Here is an 18626-nt window from a genome sequence, read left to right as displayed (position 1 = left end):
GTTGCATTAATAATTTCTAGGGAGTTAAAAAAAAATCTCAAAACGAGAAACTAAACGTGAACTGAAATATAAATCGTTGTCCATAATCTGGGAAGGAGTGTGTATTTTTAAAATAAATTTAAATGTTTCTCTGTGCTCCAATCCCATGATAATCAATCTGAATCGATGAGGGTCCTCTCTCACATCTGTCTTATGAAAAGCAATGCATTCTGGGGGAGCCCTTTGGCCTTGGACCCATCTGGTCACCTCTGAGAGGCCAGTGCTGACTCAGAAGGGTTTCTGAAATCTGAGAGCCTTGGGTTTCTGCTGTAAAATCTCCAGATCTCCCTTCCCATTCTCAATTTCCTGGAGGATGCCTCCCCTCCCTCCTCCTCTTTTCCAGAAGGTACTCATGGCCTTTCTCCTTCCAGGCATAATCCCTTCCAGGAGGACCAGGAAAACAATGATCTTTTCTGTCCTACAGCCAAAACCTCCTATGGGGCGAGATGGGGTGAGGGGTTAAGTGGGAAAACATGCATTAAGGACGAAACAGAAATTAATATCTCAGTCCATTATGCTGTCTCACAGCATTTACCGGAGATGCCTTCCCTCCTAACCAGAAATACTTGACACAGGAGGGCGAGGCTCATCACTAACATACTATCCAATGTGTGGCGACTGACAGAGTGCCCTGAAGCCACCCGTGGCCTGGGCTTCATGATCTTTGATTGTACAAGCACAGCCTTTTAATCCTGAAATCTGAAACCGGAAGGAGGAAGGAAATTCAAGTTACAAATGTCACTGCACATTTATTTAAAAATAATGTTGTTCTACACATGCAGATGCTTTGTGTTCCCTGACAATCTTTTTAAACCCTTTACCCTAGCTGTATCCTTCAGGACATTCAAGAAATGAAATCATCTCTTGACTGCCATGGGCAGGAGACTGAGGTAGAAAGGTCTTGCCAGGGACAATATGGGCAGATGAATGTTGCTTTTGATAAGGAACCAATGGAGAGTTACGTTTACTTTTTTATCAGTGCCTTGTCAAATAGTCATAATTCAATTAAAGTCATTGCATTGAAAATGACCATCATTTCTCAACATACTAGAAGGTCTATGTTGTAGCGTCACAGGCCACACCACAGATGACACTTTAATGAGCGAGTGTTTGTTGGAGATTAACCTGGGCCAGGAACCAATGGCTGTCAGTGCTGTCAGGTCTTTAGTTTCTTGGGGAGGTATAATTTTGTTAATTTGTTGAGAAATGTAAAAGTTGGTTTGTCTTTTAACTGTCCATGCATTTTTTAAAAATATGTTTTTATTGATTTTAGAGAGAGAGGGAGATGGAGAGACAGATTAGTGAGAGAGAGAAACATCAACCCCTACTGAGGACCGAGCCCACGACCCGGGCATGTGCCTTGCCCTGTGCAGGAGCCATACCTGCCAGGGCCTGACCACGTGTTTTTAACTAAAAGCATGTTACATTGAAATGTTATTGTTCTCATTTTTTTTTTTAAATGTCACTATGAGAAATAGGTTGGGGAAGTGAGCCTCCTCCGTAAAGCTCATTTTATGTTGCATTTATTATGTGGAACTGAAAATCTCTTTGTGCTTATGAAGTGGCCACGGAAAGCATCTCTTATAGAGACATAAACCTCAAAGAAAAAATCCTGAAAGGATTGTAATGCATGTTGACATTCCAGCATTTCCTCACAACAGCACTGCATTTCAAATAGTCTGTTTTTTGTTTTTGTTTTATAATATGGCTGGAAATATAATTTAATTTAAAGCATCACTAACAATCAATGTGCAACTCCCAGTATTTGATTGGCTGAGGGTTTTTTGTTTTGTTTTGTTTTTGTATTCTGAGAGACCTAGTCAGCCTTTTTGTATATTAAAATATATATACTCTAGCACCACCTACTGGGAATAGGTTCATAGTGCGCCAAATGACAAACTAAAACCCCAAATCTGCTTCTTTCCCCAAAACTTTCATTTATTTTCTTGTTTTTTTCTCCTTCCTGTATCCTTTTATTTCTCATTGCTTCTCTATTCATTTTTCTTTATTTCCCTTTACCTATTAGCAATACTCTGACTTTCACAATATAATATACACAGTTGTCTAAAACAAGCACTTTATGACGTGGGCAAAGATAAGAAAAAAGAGGTCCATGGGAAGTCATATGTCTTTACTTTAAAAATGATGACTCATGGCTAAGTGGAGTCAGAAGGCATTATTTCATATTTTAAATATCAATACTTAATATTAATGTTTAGTATTTCCATTCCTGGACTCCACTGAATCTGACTTTTCCACTAATTAGCTCTGATGCTGCATGACCTCCCCAAGACCATTTTCTCACAAAAGCAGTGGTAAGAAAACATAACTCATGGACATGTTATGACAACGGAATGGTATAATACACATTAACTCTCCAGCAGGGCACCTTCTCATGAAATAAATGTGCAATAAGTGTTTTCCATTATTATTACTCTTTTGAGGACAAAGTCCAGGTTTTCATGCATCTGTTTATCAAGGGGGTATACATGGTAGGAACTTAGTAAATGCATTTTATTTAAATTTTTTCCCTTTATTAATTTCAGAGAGAGAGGAAGAGAGAGTGAGAGAGAGAGGGAGGGAGAGATAGAAACATTGATGAGAGAGAACATTGATTGGCCACCTCCCGTATGTCCCCCCCCCCTGGGATCAAGTAAGATGGAATTATAATTTCTGCAGCAAGAGGTATCAAATGTCATATAGCCAACCTCCCTCCATATTTCATTACAAACACACACACACACACACACGCACACAGAGACAGAGAGAGAGAGAGAGAGAGAGAGAGAGAGAGAGGTGAAGCAGTTTGCCCAAGATCATAACAATAGATGCAACAATATTAAGAGTTTATTCCAAAATATTTGGAATAGGTGGCAGATCTACTTTTTTATACTTTAGCTTCTCTGTGATAAAAACAAAGAATGCAGTGTGGTGGCAAAGGTGTATATGTAAGTCTTAAATGTAGTTGTGATAGTTTCAGATGGCCATTGTGACCTATACACCTGAGCAAATCTAAAAACACTAAGACCATTTAGCTTATAATATGTCTTCAGAAAAATTCTGAGTTTTACTACTCGGAGACAGTTTTTGAAGTAAGAAATCTTTTATTTCCTGTTTTAAAATTTTAAACTATAGCCCTGGCTGGTGTGGTTCGGTTGTTAGAGCCTTGGCCTGCTCAGGAAGAGTCTCAGGTTCAATTCCAGGCCCTGGTCCCTGGTCGGGGTGCATGTGGGAGGCAACCAATCAATGTGAGAGTGTCTCTCTCTGTTTCCACAGCCCCCTTCCCTCCTCCCCTCCCTCCCTCTTTCCCTCTCTCTAAAAATCAATGGAAAAAGTATTCCCTGGCAAGGATTAACAAAATAATAATTATTATTATATTGTAGAAAGGTTGGAATGAAGCCCTGGCTGGTTTGGCTCAGCAGTTAGAGCATCGGCCTGCGGACCAGAAAGACCTGGGTTCAGTTCCCGCTAAGGGCATGTACCTTGGTGGCAGTTTGTCCCTGGCACTGGTTGGGATTGTGTGGCTGGCAACCAGTTGATGTGTCTCTCTCACATTGGTGTTTCTCTCTCTCTTCCTCCCTCTCTCTCTCCCTCCCGCTCTATCTGAAGATAAATGCAAAAATGTCCTCGGATGAGGATAAAAAGAAAAAAAGTTTGGAATGAATACAATCAAGTCAGCCTAATTACATGACTTCAAATAATCACTTACATAGTTTAAATATTTGTTTTTTCTGTGCATATATTATATATATATAGTTATAATCATAGTGTTCATAAAACATTTCTGCTACTTGATTACAATTTTTATCATATTGTTATATAGTCTCTTTAGACATCAAATCCACCCAAATTTCTCCAGCAAATACACATATCACCATTTATGTAAACTACTCCTATATTGTTGAGCATTAAATCATTTGCCTTTTTATATTTTCTCTTTCTTCTTTCCTTCCTCTCTCCTTCCCTCACCCCTGCACCCTCTCTCATTTTAAATAATACATTGCACTCGTCACTTTCTCTGTTTTGTAATCCTTTTGCTAAATAAACTATCAAATTGGTTGTCAAATTGCCAAATTTCCTTCTCCTAAAGTTTTTAGAATTTAATAATGCCACAGAAATAGAAAATCATTCAAGTTTTGCTCTACTGTCAAATGCAATGGGAGTAAGCATAACCATTTTAGTCTATTTACATTTCTTTTCATTACTAATGTATTTGGACTTACTTTGTTTTTTCTTGCTGTCTCTATGTTTTGCTCACTATTTCCCTTATCTTTGCTTTTTAAATAGATAATTATTGTAATTATCTATTGGTTTGGAAATAAAATACTAGATTTTTTGTAACATGAACTTAATATTAAATTAGCATACATAACTTTAAAAACATAAGCTACTTAACGCCACTACTATCTTATAAAACAACACAAAAAGCTGGGCATACTATTGCTAATCAGTTGTCTCTTGACTTATAAATTAATATATTCTTTATTTTAATTTCATTATAGTTCTTCAACCCCAGTTATTTATTATTATTTTTATATATTCAGTGCTTACTTAGTTTTGTGCATAGATTGTGATTTTCTTTCTTTGCTGTCTCTTCTTGAATCTCAACTTTTTCGGGGGAGAGGATTCAAATTTCTTTTTACTCAGGTATATTCTTTTTTTTTTTTCTTTATTCATTTTAGAGAAAGAGGAAGGGAGAGGGAGAGAGAAACACTGATGAGAGAGAATATAGATTGGCTGCCTCCTGCATGCTCCCCACTGGGGATCAGGCCTACAACCTGGGCATATGCCCTTACTGGGAACAGAACCAGCGACCTCTTGGTGCTTGGGTCAACGCTCAACCACTGAGCCACACCAGCCTGGCTCAGGTATATTCTTTAGATGTTTTTTTAGTGAGATTTTTCTGTGCAAGATCTTTCAGTTTTCATTTTCTAATTTATAACAATTGTATCATCATTCCTTTGTTGGTAATTGTCTCTCTTTTTCAGAGATATTATTTGTCTTTGAAATTCTGCACTTTGATTCTGATCTCTCTTAAGTAACTTATAATACATAACATGCAATGTAGCATATCTAACATTACACGCATCTGGATTTGTATATATGTATAGTGTAGATATTATACATGTAGCTATCTAATTCACCTATCAACATATATAGTTTACTGTTATTTTGGATTTGTATGATGTTGGAATCTAAGGATTCATTATTTTCATCAATTCAGGCAATTTCTGAGCCATTATATCTTCTAATAAAGCCTCTAATCCATTCTGTCTTTTCTCTTGGACATTGCTTGGAAACTCCTATTCTGTTCTACTCTGTTCTACTCTGTTCTACTCTACTCTACTCTACTCTACTCTACTCTACTCTACTCTACTCTACTCTACTCCTGTTCTGTTCTGTTCCGTTCCGTTCCGTTCTGTTCTGTTCTCCACCTCCAGTGAGTTCTCTTTTATAATTTGTACTTCTTTAGCTCGCTGTGCTGTATCTAAATAGTTTCTTCAGCTCTACTTCAAGTACTCTGACTTTCCTCAGCTGTATCTAACTTGCAGTATAACCCATAAAATTATTTTATATTTTAGAGATAATATAATTTTTTCCTTTCTAGAATTTGGTTCTTCTTCACATATATTTCAACTTTCTGTATAATATTTTCTTCCTTTTTCAAGTTTTGACTCTGATTTCATCATTTACTTGATTAACATATTAAACATGTTTATTTTGTAAGCTTGTATGATGATTCTAATATCTGAATTTCTTGAGGTTCTCCTGACACTATTTTTGCTGCTGTGTCTCCTCTATATATCTCTATAGTCACCATTGCTCAAATATCTAAGGAATGCAGAATATATAGATATATAAGCGATATAGGTAGGGTTAGAGATTTAGATATGCATGTAGAAATAGACATGAATAACAAGAAGCTGTACTCTTGCTTGTCTAGAACCTTTGAGAGGTCCTTTACAGAGTGATTCTGATGAGAGTTAATTAAAGGAGGAAACCACAGTCCAAAACAATTGCTAGGTGAACCTGTTATGGAAGCTAGAGGGTACTTTGTGGTTTCCCAAGTTCAAAGATGTTATATGCAGGGACCTAGAGGGAGAAAACTGGGTGATTGATTACATAGCTGTAAAGCCGAGTCAGGCAGTTCTCTCTCTGTCTTACACTCTCTCCTACCTTGTCCAAGCGATGTGCAGCACAGCAGGGAGTAGTGAGCGAGGCGCCGAGGTACTGCTGATAGCTACTGACGTCTGGAAGAAGAGCGATTCCCCGGCCGGGAAACGTAGGTCTTAGCATACTCTGCAGAAGAGCATATCCCTTCTCTCTCACTATCTTAATTTAAATATAAAATAATCATATTTTCTAAATCCTATAAGACATATTTACTTTTGCAAAAATGTAAGTTTAAAGTAATGCCTGAATTTTAAAAAAAATTTTAATTAGAAATATAATAAGTTTATTGATTAAGAAAAGCAACGAAAGGTCATGAACACATAAACACAACTATTTCTAATCTCGGAAAATGTATGAAAGACAACTTTTGACAGTTCTTGGAAAGTTTTTAATACAATTGCAAGCTTATATTAAAAAAAAAAAAGTGGTCATAGCTACAATGTATTGGACATGCACTTTTAACCAGGTGCTCCCCTAAGACTGTTTTATATGTCATCTTGTAGCAACCCTGTGATGTAGGTGTTCTTTTGCCCTCATTTTAAGATGAGAAGATTGTGACGCAGAAGAGTTAATTAACTCATTCAAAGTGACAGTAAGTGGCTGAACTGGTTTTCTTTTGTTTTTTGTTTTTTTTTCATTAAACATTGTGTGTTTATTATTTTTCCCCTTTCATGTACTCTTGGAATATATTTCAACTTAAAATGAATAAGAAACTTCAAAAAAAACAAGCCTACAAAGACAACTTAACTATAGAAATACACAAAAGATTAATTGGCAGAAATCCAATATTCCAACATTAGTTACTTTTTTTACTTTGAATTTTTATTTTTTATTTATTTTATTTTATTAATTTGTTTTCCTTACAGATATTTCTCTTTTATCCCCCATTGACACCCTCCTCTCCGTCCCCCCCCCCTCCCAGTCTCTTCCCCAGTTTTGTTGTCTATGTCCATTGGTTATGCATACAGGCATATAAGTTCTGTGGTTTATCTCCCCCCCCCCCCAACCTCCCCTCTTCTGGGGTTTGTTGGTCTGTACCCTATCTCTAAGTCTCTGGGTCAGTCTTGTTCATCAGTTTCTTTAGTACATTATATTCCACAAATAAGTGAGATCATGTGATATTTGTCTTTCTCTGCTTGGCTTGTTTCGCTTTGCATAATACTCTCCAGGTCCCTCCATATCATCTCAGATGATAAGAGATCTTTCTTTCTTACAGCTGCATAGTATTCCATTGTGTACATGTACCACAGCTTTTTGATCCACTCATCTACTGATGGACACTTGGGTTGTTTCCAGATCTTAACTATTTGTAAATAGTGCTGCTATGAACATGGGGGTACATATATTCTTTCTGATTGGTGTTTCAGGTTTCTTAGGGTATATTCCTAGAAGTGGGATCACTGGGTCAAATGGCAGTTCAACTTTTAATTTTTTGAGGTAACACCATAGTGTTTTCCATAGTGGCTGCACCAGTCTGCATTCCCACCAGCAGTGTACTAGAGTTTCCTTTTCTCCGCACCCTCACCAACACTTGTTGTTTGATGATTTGTTGATTGTGGCCATTCTAACAGGTGTGAAATGATACCTCATTGTTGTTTTAATTTGCATCTCTCTGATGATTAGTGATGTTGAGCATTTCTTCATATGTCTCTTAGCCATTTGTATGTCCTGTTTGAAGAGGTGTCTATTAGGTCCTCTACCCATTTTTTAATTGGGTTCTTTGTCTTCCTTTTGTTGAGTTGTATGAGTACTCTATATTTTGGAAATTTATCTGTTATCTGATACATCATTGGCAATTATGCTCTCCCATTGAGTGGGTTGCCTTTCCAATTTGGTGGTTGTTTCTTTTGCTGTGCAGAAGCTTTTGAGTTTGATGTAGTCCCATGTGTTCATTTTTTCCTTTGTTTTTGTTACCTTAGGTGATGCATTTCTGTGGTGTCAGTTGTTACTTCTCCTCTTTCATTTCTGATTTTGTTTATTTGGTTTTCCTCTTTTTGTTTCTTGGTGAGTCTGGCTAAAAGTCCATCAATCTTGTTTATCTTTTCAAAGAACCAGCTTTTTGTTTCATTGATCTTTTGAATTTTTTTTTTAGTCTCTATGTCATTTATTTCTGCGCTGACCTTTATTATTTTCTTTCTCCTACTGGCTCTGTGTTTTTCTTTTTGTTTACTTTCTAGTTCTTTAAGTTGTATGGTTAGAAAGTTAATTAGGAATTTTTCTTGTTTCTTGAGGTAGGCCTGTATTGCTACAAACTTCCCTCTCAGGACTGCTTTCACTGTGTCCCATAGATTTTGTGTGTTTGTTTTCATTGGTTTTCAGGAAGTTTTTAATTTCTACCTTGATCTCGTTAGTAACCCATTCGTTGTTTAATAATATGCTATTTAGCCTCCAAGTGTTTGAATGTTTTGTGTGTTTTTATTGTAATTGAGTTCTAATTTCATGCCACTATGATCTGTGAAGATACTTGATATGATTTCAATCTTCTTGAATTTGTAGAGACTTGCATTGTATCCTAACATGTGGTCTATCTTTGAGAATGTCCCATGTGCACTTGAGAATAATGTATATTCTGCAGCTTTGGGGTGAAATGCTCTGTAAATATCAATAAAGTCCAACTGATCTAGTTCATCTTGAAAGCACTCTATGTCCTTGTTAATTTTTTGTCTAGAAGATCTATCCAGTGGTATCAGTGGTGTGTTAAAGTCGCCCACTATGATTGTATTGTTTTTGATCTCTCCCTTGAAGTCCTCCAGAAGTTTTTTTTAATATATTTTGGTGTTCCTATACTTGGTGCATATATGTTTACCAGGGTTCTATCCTCTTGTTGGATTGATCCTTTTAATATTATGTAGTGACCTTCTCTGTCTCCTACTATGGCCCTCGTTTTGAAGCCTGTCTCGTCAGATATGAGTATTGATACACCAGCTTTTTTTTTTCATTTCCATTTGCTTGGAAAATTTTTTTCCATTCCTTCATTTTTATCCTGTGTGAGTCTTTTGTTGTGAGGTGGGTCTCTTGTAGACAGCATATATATGGGTCATGTTTTCTTATCCAATCAGCTACCCTATGTCTTGACTGAGCATCTAAGCCATTTACATTAAAGGTAATTATTAATAGATAGTTATTAGTTGCCATTTTAATTATTTTATGCCTGTGTTTCTTTCTCTCCCCCCCCTTCTCCCTCTCCCTCCCCCTCTCTCTCTTCTTCTTCTTCTTACAACAGTCCCTTCAGCATTTCTTACAGTGCTGGTTTGGTGGTGATAATTTCCTTTACTTTTTTTTTTTTTTTTTTTTTTTTTTATCCATGAAGCTCTTTATTTCTTCTTCAGTTTTGAATGATAGCCTTGCTGGATAGAGTAATCTTGGATTCAGACCCTTGCCTTGCATTACTTTGTACACTTTATGTCATTCCCTTCTGGCCTGCAGCATTTCTATTGAGAAATCAGCTGACATTCTAACAGGAGCTCCCTTGTTGGTAACTCTCTTTCTCTCTCTTGCTTCCTTTAAGATTCTTTCTTTGGCCCTGGCTGGTTTGGCTCAGGGGTTAGAGCATCAGCCTGCGGTCCTGAGAGACCCGAGTTCAGTTCCCGCTAAGGGCATGTACCTCGGTTGCAGTTTGTCCCCGGCCCTTTCACATCGATGTTTCTCTCTCTCTCTCTTCCTCTCTCTCCCTCCCAGTCTACCTGAACAAAAAAATGGAAAAAATGTCCTCAGGTGAGGATAAAAAAAAAAAAAGATTCTTTCTTTGTCTTTAATTTTTCCCATTTTTATTATGATGTGTCTAGCTGTGGGTCTTCTGGGGTTCATCCTGCTTGGGACTCTGTGTTTCCTGGACTTGTGTGACTTTTTCCTTTACCAGTTTATGGAAGCTTTCTGTCATTATTTCTTCAAACAGGTTCTCTATTCCTTTCTCTGATTCTTCTCCTTCCGGTACCCCTATAATGTGAATGTTGTTACGTTTTGTATTGTCCCACTGCTCCCTTAAACTCTCCTCTTGCTTTTTAAACTTTTTTTCCATTTGCTACTCTATTTGGGTGTTTTTCTCTACCTTGTCTTCTAAGTCGCTGATTCATTCTTTAGCTTCTTCTAATCTACTATTGAACCCTTCTAAGGTATTTTTTCATAACAGCTATGTCATTCTTTATTTCCTCTTGATTTTTATGCATAGCTTCTACCTTTTTTAAAGCTGAAGTAGTTCCCAGTGAGCTCTTCATAATTCTTATTAAGTTGCTTGTAGTCTTTACCAAATTGTTTGAGCACCCTTAAAATCATTGCTTTGAATTCTTTATCTGACAAGTTGCTTTCTTATATTTCCTAGTTCCTTTTCCAGTGATTCCCCTTTTTCTTTCCTTTGGGTGTTCTTTGTCTCTCCATTTTAGCTGTCTGGTAGCTCTATACTCGATGGGGGATGTTTGGATGTGTAGGTAGCTCACTGTATATCAAATAAGGCTTCTGTGCCTCCCAGACTGTTCTGTTGCATGTTGCCTCTTGGCTGCTGTGGATCCTGGAGGACTGACTACTGGGGGCTGGTACTGGTGTGACCTGGTAGGTGCTGCTGCTACATTGGGTGGGCCCCTCTGAAACTGTGTTCCCCTCTAGTCGTTGGTGCCACCTGTAGCTGTATTGCTCAGGCCCTGCTGGAGCCACATTCCCTGCCCGCACCTTGGGTGGCTGTGTCACACAGGTTCCTCTGGATCCTTGGTTCCATACCGCTCTTGTGGGCCACTGGGTCACACAGGCCCCTATGGATCCCTGGCTTCCCACCACTCTTGTGGGCAGCTGTGTTTCACAGGCCTCTGTGGAGCCCCAGGTCCCATGGCTGGTGGCTGGGGAGTGCTGCTTCCCAGTGGGGCTCAGCTCCTGCTCAGCCTTTGCTGTAGTTTTTGAGAATGGTTCTCTGCTGCTGGTCTGTGCTTCTGTTGCCTGGGGATGGATGTCTGCTCCCCAGCCTCTGTTGCTGGGGGTATGTCTCAACTCTGATCAGCCTGCTACTGTGGGGGATGGTGCCGGGCTCCTGACAGTTTGGTCATTTGCAATTTACGCAACTGGCACCTTGACAGCTCCACTACCGTGTACTGGTCTGTGTTGACACAGAGTGTCCACTGGTCCGATGGTGCCAGGTGCGCTGGTGGGCTCAGGTTGCTGGGCCCTAGACGCTCCCACTGCCTCCTCCCAGGGAAGACCCGGGATCTTCCAAAATGGCAGGACCTCCGTGGGGCTCAGGGAGAAGTGCCCTGAAGGGCCACTTACCACGGTAGCCAGCTGCTCCATCCACAGCACAGGGACCTTCTGTTCTGCGTCTCTGCACTGCAGGAGTTTGGTCGTCCACCTTCACGTCCACTCACACTCTCACACTCTCTCACATCCTAGCTGACTCTCTCACACACTCACCCTCCCTCCGGTCCTGCTTGCTGCCTTTTTTTTTTTTCCCTGATCTGGTTTTCAAAGGCACATTTTAGATTCAGTTTGTATGTGTGTTTATTGTAAGGCATAATTTCTAGGTATTTGTCAATTAGCATAAATGAAATAAAATTTTAATCATCCAGACATCCTTTGAAAAGTCCTCTAAGATCTTATGGGTTCCATTTAGATAATCCTGCTTTGATTTCAGGTGTTATGGTTGATGTTTCCTTCATTTTGTCTTTTTTTTTTTTTTATCCTCACCCGAGGACATTTTTCCATTTTTTGTTCAGATAGAGTGGGAGGGACAGAGAGGAAGAGAGAGAGAGAGAGAGAGAGAGAAACATCGATGTGAAAGGGACACATTGAGTGGCTGCCACCCGCACGACCCAACCAGGGCCGGGGACAAACTGCAACTGAGGTACGTGCCCTTAGCGAGAACCGAACCTGGGTCTCTCTGTACCGCAGGCAGACGCTCCAAGTGCTGAGCCCAACCGGCCAGGGCCATTTTGTCTTGTTTGACTTTATTACCGATATCTCCGTTTGCCTACTGACTATTTTTCATGCAATAATTAGGAAGGATAAAAATAAATACAAAACCCCCTTTTTTTTTCTTTGGCTCAACTTGGACCAGACTTATCAAGTGTAGAAAGAGCCTTTGTGATGATGTGTGAGAATGGGAAGGGCAGGGCCTGCGTGGAGTCTTGTGGACCAGGTCCGCAGGATGGGAAACCATAGTCCTATCGTTCCACCACAGTGGAAACTTTTAATCTTGGTGAAATTATATCAGTTGATTTTCAGAGGGTTAGACACATTTATAGTTTTCCATTGTTATTTAAACTGAATTTTTTTAAACCAGGCAGGTTGGATCTTGGTAATATAATTCTAAATTATTTTACACTTCATTTTTCTGTCAGTATTATATTATAAATACAAAATAATCTATAATGAAGCATAAATGCTTTTTTTGTAAAATAGTATGTTCAATAATATATACAATTATTTTCTTTTATTAATATAGATAATTTAGAATTTTCTACAAATGCATTTATCTAGAATTTACTCTTTCTCTTTGGGATGTGACAAAACATTTTCCAAAAGAATAAAATAAAATGTAACTATGAGGTGATGGATTAGATAGGTTTTTGAGTTTTATTTATGTGCTTAGCCAGGTGGTATCAAGAATTTTGTTTATGTACTATACCATCTCATTTTATTCCAAATTAAGAGGAGCTTAGTCTGGTTTACATTTATTATTGCAAGAGAGAATTTTTTACTGGTTCATTCTTCTAGTCTTCTCTTGGCTCCTCTGTTATTTCTTCTGCAGCTTTGCAGTCATCCGGAGTGAGTGGTAGCTCTTGAAATCTGTCTCATTCTAAAGGAGAACAATATTATTTATGTAGGAAGTGTCTAAGACTGGACTTAAATGCATTTAAATAACTTCTGGATGACAATCCAAAAGAAATATATGAATACAAAACCAAAGAAATGTAATATAATAAAAAATACAGTTACTATGTCCAGATAATTACTTAGATTTTTAAATTTTTATTTATTTTTATCTTTATTGTTGAAAGTATTACAGATGTTCCCCCTTTTAATTATATTAAAAAAAAAAAAAAAGACTTTTCCTTAAGGTGGTTGTTTTGAAACAAGTGGATGCACAATAGAAAAACAACACCTGAAGCCTGAAACTTCCTGGGCAATGGAAGTTCAAGTCTCCCCTGTGTGACAAAATAACCACTAATTTTGTTCAGGTCAGAAAAAAACAAAAAAACATTCAAATTAAGAGAAGAAATGGAGAGAGTAAAGTCAATAAACTTAAATAAACCCAATGTGTGGTAGACAGAATTCTAGGACCCCTAAGACACCTGACCCTTCGTCATATGCCCTGTAAAATCTCCTGTTCTTGAGTGTGGGCAGTACTGTATATATGATGTGATATTATTCCCATGATTATTTTACGTTTTGTGGCAAAAAGAATTTTTCAGATATAATTAAGGTTCCTAAGCAGTTGAGTTTGAGTTAAATAAAGGGGAGATTATTTTGGGTGGGGCTGGCCTAATCAAGTGAGCCCTTTAAAAGAAGAGCTGGGTCTCTATCCAAAATCAGAGATATTCGCATACTGGCCTCCAGGTTGTGAGCTCCATAGTGTGGGAGATCTGTAAGAGGGCCATGCAGCAAGAAACTGCAAGTAGCCTCTAGTAGTTAAGCTCAGCTCCCTGCTAAAAGAACATGGGACTTCAGTCCAACAACCACAAAGAACTAATTTCTGCCAACAGCCATGTGAACTTGGAAGAAGATTCCAAGCTCTAGAAAGGACCATAGACTGACCAATATCTTGACTATAACTTTGTAGGATCCTAGCTGTTATAACACAAGTTTTATTCCCATGACTATTTTTAGCAAAATATTAATCACATTTGGTAAATAGTCAAAGTCTTTTGTCAAATTTTATGTTGCTTCTTTTCAGGGCTATTAAAATTGTATTGTGCTAAAACCGCCTACATTTTCTATTGGCACAATGGATAATTTTTGAAAACACATATGGACATATGTTTTAACAAATTGTTCAATTGTTTTATTTTAAGATATACCTATTGTTAAGGTTTGCCATTAAATGTCATTTGCCCATGGATGTTTTCTAAGCTCCAACCATTTAAATTATTCAGGTTCTAGACCTCAGCAGTCCTATACTTAGGTAATTCGAGTTATGAATTCTAATTCTGAGAACAAACAGGACAATTAATCTGGCATTAACTGTGCTCAACTTTAACCATTAACCATGGCCAAAAGAAAAAAAGAAAAGAAAAACAGACATTAAATTTGAAACAGGATCATGACATTTGAATGTTTATTAAGACATTTATCTTAACAATAAGATACTTTATATAAATACTTTATTTAGAAAATGGTAGTGGCCAGCCTAACTTCAGGATCTGTTTTTAGTAGGCTTTCAAGATTTAAGATATCAACTTATCAACACTTTCTTGTCTTTAGCATTTGAAAGATAATTAGCTGCTTTAATTAAAAGGCCAATGAGGAACTTACACTATACAATCCACACAGAAATGAAACCTATGATTATTTGTTCTAATCAACTGCACTACAGACATAAACTCCAGGTAATGATGGTAAAAGGCACAAGAAAATGTCTATATTAAAATATCACCATGTTACTTTCATCATATTACCATGCCTCCTTTCAAATAAATACATTATATAGGCACTGCTTCCCTCCTATAAAAAATAAGAAAAACATATATACTTGAGTTATTTTCTTGCCATAAGTTGAATTTGGATTTGGGAAGGCAAATAACTATACAAGGCTGTTTGCACATCTGTTAAATGTTTCTCTGAAGAGATAGGATGAAGGAAGATGTAACTGAAAACCATGGGAAGTTCAGAAATGTTATCTTACCAGTCACTAGCTGTATGATTATGGAAAACTCATTCTTGTTCCCAGCAGGAAATGAGAGGATTGGACCAAATGAGCATTGTGTAAACCCGGTCCCGGAAGGGCCAGGTTTCCCTGGGTTTTCAACTGTCTCTCTAGATTTTCATTTGCTGGATCCCAGCATCAACAAAGCATCTCTGTTTCTTGTTATTATTTTTGTTTCAATATGTTTTACATTTGGGGATTTAGGAATAAGATTTTCCTTGAAGAAGGAAGCCTCTATTTGCTAAAAGTTTTAAAAACCATTGGTCCGCATTAGCACTGATGTTAGCTATTAAGGACAAGGATTTCAAGGTCTTAGCAGTTCTAAATGTTATTACTAAATGTTACCCTTGCTAAATGTTACAATGTAGCATACTATTTTGCAGATGGAGCTATAAACAGGATGAGCTTGAGAGGAACTCAACTGGGGCCAGTGTAGCAAACTGCAAAGAAGAAATCAACATGTAATTGAGCAAATAGTATGTATAAGCAATGGTTAAGCCTCTTTCCCAAGAGACAGAGCTTTGGGTATGAAACCCTGTCTCTTTTACTTGCTGCAAGTAAAAAAAACTGCTTTGTGACAACCCTGTCTCCTTCCTGAATAGAGAACCCCAAGTGGTGAACCCCTTGAGTTTGGTAGCACTGGCACTGTTTCTGGCTCATAAATGCTTTGTTCTGGTGTATTGTGATTTGGTGAGCCATTTGTCCCAGCGCCCTGGACCAGACCATTAAAAACAAGAAATGGATAAAAATCCCTGCCTCTAATGTTTTTAATCACCAAAGTTTTATTTGGAAATTTTAATGAATATTTACCTTGCTTACTAAAATGGTCAGTAATTGATTTTGTTTGTTTGTTTTCCCCCTGAGGACCATTCAGTCTCCAAGGTTCACCTTCACTTTGCAAATTCTCTTTAATCACTCTTTCTCATCTGGACAAGGACAGTTTCATTTTTTCTGATGTGACTAAGGCCCCTGCTATTTGTTGTTCTAACAGTATTGTCTCCCTTCCTCCACTGTAATAATTTCCTGGGGAAAAAAAATGCAATGTTTTAATTTCCAGCTAACAGTGTTTTTGATCCCTGAAGTAGAGGCAAACAGTATCATGTCATCATTTGCTAAAGAGCAGCAATAAAATGTACTTATAAAAAGAAAAGTAGCATGCATGAAATGCCAAGTACTTTAAATTCTGATGCGTGTCCTGAAAGTATTTCTTTTTAATGTTCCAGAAATTGTGGGGAATGGCTTAAAACTAAATCAAGGGGTTTGTTACTGTTGCAGTTAAGTCTTTTTGAGTAACTGGGTGCTTATCGAAGGGGGGAGGATAAACCAGCTTTAACAACTGCTTTATAAACATAATATACAAACTTTTAAAGGATATTTGGATATATGTTTCATAGGAAGTTTCTACTTATACTCTAAATGGACAACAAGCAAAATGGGGTAAATACAAAAAGAACATTTTATTAAGTAAATAATCATATTCACTTAATAAAATGGATATATAATCATGTGCTGTGTTTTAAATCTTAAAATGTCTTTAAAGATAAACATTTTGCATTTTCAATCATAATTCTAAGACACTTTTTCACTATATTCTTTCCCTGATCTTGTCTGTTCCCAAGTATCATAAAAGCAAAATATACAGCACATCTACCATTGCATTATCCATTTGTCTTCTCTAAATAAACTTATTCTCCCATGAAAAATACAATTAATTAATCATCTAATTGTTATAGGAATATCACTATATTACCATGAATTTTAATCTCATAGACCTTAAAATCTACAGTGGTAAAATTTTCAGCAATTAAAATTACAAGTAATCGGAGTCATATTTTTATATATACTCTAAATCACAATTTATATTTACAGTTGCTATTTTCTTATGTTAAGTTCAGATGATTTTAATCAACTGTTCTCATGTTTAATTCACTATGATGCTTTGAATCATTATGTAGATATACTTATCTACCAAATGTAGAATGAGAATAGGGGTTTGGGGGGAATAAATGTAAGTTAAAGTTCATTATTTATAATTGCATCCTTCTTTAATTTAATTTTTGTCATAAAATTAATGATCTCTCAAGGTTTACAAAGTCAAAGTTAAATGGTGTTTCTTAGAATGTATTCATGGGTTTCTTGAGTTTTGAACTAACTTACTAACTCAGTAATTTGTAACTCATTTTGATATATTTCCCATTGAATTTGTGGTGATTTATCAGCAGCTATATAGTTTAAAAAATGGAAATAGTCAATTTGAAGATGCATTTGGGGGGATATTATATGCATTTTTGGAAACACTATTCAGTTACAATGTTATTACTTTCAAAATACTTTTAGCTCTTTTAAAGTTCTTTTATGTTTTCTTTTGTATCACAGATAAGTATTTACTGTTCCAGGATAGGAAACATTCTTTCTCCACAATATATTTTGCAGTCTCAGTCACTTATTCACTTATTCCACATTGTGTCTTAGTAACAGAACAGTTGAGGTTATTACTAGGAAATTGCTTACAGATAGGAATCTTGTAAATAAGGAAGTAAATCTGAGAAGGTTGTGATAGTAAGATTAAAACAAATATTTGTTATATTGAAATGAATTTTAAAATTTAAATATAGTGCCCTGGCCAGTTTGGCTCAGCAATTAGAGCATCAGCCCGTGGACCAAAGACTTGGGGGTTTGATTCCAGTCAAGGGCATGTATCTGGGTTGCGGTTCATCCCCAGCCCTGGTCAGGGTCATGTGGGAGGCAATGGGCCGATGTATCTCACATCGATGTTTCTCTCTCTCTCTCTCTCTCTCTCTCTCTCTCTCTCTCTCTCTCTCCCTCCTTTCTCTCTCACTCTTTCCCACTCTGACTAAAGATAAATGGAAAAAGTGACCTCGGGTGAGGATTTAAAAAAATAAATAAGTAAAATATAAATATAGCAAGGGAATTAATGGCAATTTGTGAGACAACTTATAGTTATATTTCACCACTGAAAATCAATCATTATATTAGTAATTGAAGATCAATTATAACTGAATATTGGAGGAAAAAAGCCTTCTGATGAAGAAGAGAAGGCAAATGAAATGCACTCCTGGGTTTTCTGTAGCTTTAAAGGATAATCTCAGTTAAGCAGGTTGTTGCCTCTGGCTGAGTCTGTCGTTCTGAATTTTTCCAATCCAACTGCAAATAAAAATAATCGTTTGTTTACTTTTTTATCTTTCATAGCCCTAATGTAGTGTTCTGTTTTTGAACAAAGCATCTTATTAACGCAAAAGAGAGTTTTTGTTTTTGCTTTTAATTGTAAGAAGATCTGTTTCAGGTAAATGCTTCTTACTTATTATACATACATTTTACCATACCTTTTCTACATTAAAAACAAGGTGAGAGAAAATATCTGGCATATGAAGTTAGGTGTAGGAAACATTTGTTTTACCTGAAAAGTAACTGAGATATTGTGGTTGTTTAGCCAGTGGGACGGAGACCTCACCAGTGTCCTGTCTACCTGCTGAGTGCCAGACTCTAAGCTACTGGTGCTGGGAAGCAAGGAGAATAAAAAATACATTCTTGGAAAACTAAATTCTTATTT

This window comes from Molossus molossus, unplaced genomic scaffold (genome assembly GCF_014108415.1).
Source record: "Molossus molossus isolate mMolMol1 unplaced genomic scaffold, mMolMol1.p scaffold_m16_p_14, whole genome shotgun sequence".
NCBI classification, from domain to species: Eukaryota; Metazoa; Chordata; class Mammalia; order Chiroptera; family Molossidae; genus Molossus; species Molossus molossus.
The sequence above is the reverse complement of the archived record's forward strand: the minus strand, read 5'-3'. Positions refer to the sequence as shown.